Consider the following 1652-nt stretch of genomic DNA (forward strand, 5'->3'; position numbering starts at 1 on the left):
AAGGTAACAGTACTGCACCATTATGCTGGATAGTGGGCAGTGCAATCCATGACACAAGATTTGAAATGCAGGGGTTAGGAAGGAGAGAAGGAAAATGCTCTGAGAGCAGCCATGTGGAGTAGAAGGGACACGAGACCCCATGGTGGGGAGGAAGCAAACAGCCAGTGTGGGAGAGGGTTGCAGGGGAAATAGCATCCCTGAGGGAGAGTCAGGTTTCCGTTGAAGCAAGGTGAGAGGGCATGATATACATCTGTGAATCACAGCCATGCTGCCGTAATCCTATATGCTCAGTCATTATCGATTGGTCTTAAAATGCATGTGTTGTTGTTAGGAGCATATACATTTAAGTTCTCTTTCCAAGGATTGTAAACATTTTTTCCATAATTTGGAAAATTGGGTTATTATATTTTTCAGTGAGAAATAATACAATAGCTTTTTAGTAGTTCTCAGAATGGTGTCAGTTGATACTTATTCAAAAATGTCTTTAGCTTTTTTGGAGGTTATTTTGGGGAAGTAACAAGGACCTATACCTCCATAATCCTAAGCATTCAGGGGGAATTTTCCCAAACAACACACATTAAAATATTCTCAACATCCAGATGTCGGACGCTATTTGGACACAGCCTTTTTATTTCTGCATTAGACAATGAGAAGGGGCAGAACCTTCTGACCTACTATGTCGGTTACATCAACCTTCTATGTTAATAGCCTGTCATTAAGCCAGTGCTAAATGGGGAATTAAATGGAAAACTGCTGGGAAGGTCAAGCTAAAGTTAGAAATGGCGACAGCATCGCTCAGGACACGCTGTAAAAATGGCAGCTCTGGGGCTGACATTGATTAAAAAGGGAAATTTCTGTTTCAAAAGTAATCTTGCACAATCTCTTTACTGTTTGTCAAGGTCACGAAGTTTTAACTGGTTACTGCTCATCATTTAAAAACAAACAGTGAAACACAGCCTACCTGGGAAAGTGTAGACCTGATTCGGTGCCTCCTCAGCAGGGTATGAGGATTTCTGTCCTCTCTCTTCCCTGCCTGCCTCCCACCCTTCCTCCTACTTCCTCTTTCCTTCCTCCCTCTCTTCCCTCTTCTGTTTTGTGGATTGGGTTAAACACCAGCTTTCTGCTTCTTGGAACAGAAGAGTGAAGATCTATGCACAACCCATTTGGTTCACATCGATCCTTGGACTAAAAATAGCCCTATTGAGTTTCAAACTTTTCCTCCCATCCTAAGCTCAGGTTTTGTTCCCTTGTGCAGTCTGCTAGATGGGGAAGTAATGCACGGTCAGCATTTCAGCTGGACTGCTTTGTGGACAATTTTAATCTTTTTTTTTTTTTGCATCTTGACCTCTATTTCCAAAGAAGATGCTGGTTGGCCGGTCTAGCCTGATTAAGATTCTCTTCAGGCATTTAATTCTCCCGAGGGAATTTATAGCTTAATCTAACAATCAAGGATACCAGAATCTACTTAGGACTTAATTTCTTGAAGGTTATAGGAAACTTATACTTGAGTGAGTGAGCTCGGTGATACCATAATGAATTTTGATATATGTCTCGAATTGCACTTTTTAATGCTTAGTCAACAAAGATATTTTAAAAAACAAATACTGTAGACTGAATCATACTAACTGCATGAATAGACCCAAATTTAACTT

The 1652-nt window shown here is 40.7% G+C and overlaps 1 protein-coding gene across 1 annotated transcript in view; it reads left to right on the top strand.

Annotated features, from left to right (window-relative positions):
• The window catches only part of BICD1 (BICD cargo adaptor 1), a 127498-nt gene that overhangs the window by 13163 nt on the left and 112683 nt on the right, over window positions 1-1652 (top strand). The window lies entirely within an intron of this gene.

The sequence above is a fragment of the Otolemur garnettii genome, unplaced genomic scaffold (assembly GCF_000181295.1).
Source record: "Otolemur garnettii isolate 467f Iridium unplaced genomic scaffold, OtoGar3 scaffold00057, whole genome shotgun sequence".
NCBI classification, from domain to species: Eukaryota; Metazoa; Chordata; class Mammalia; order Primates; family Galagidae; genus Otolemur; species Otolemur garnettii.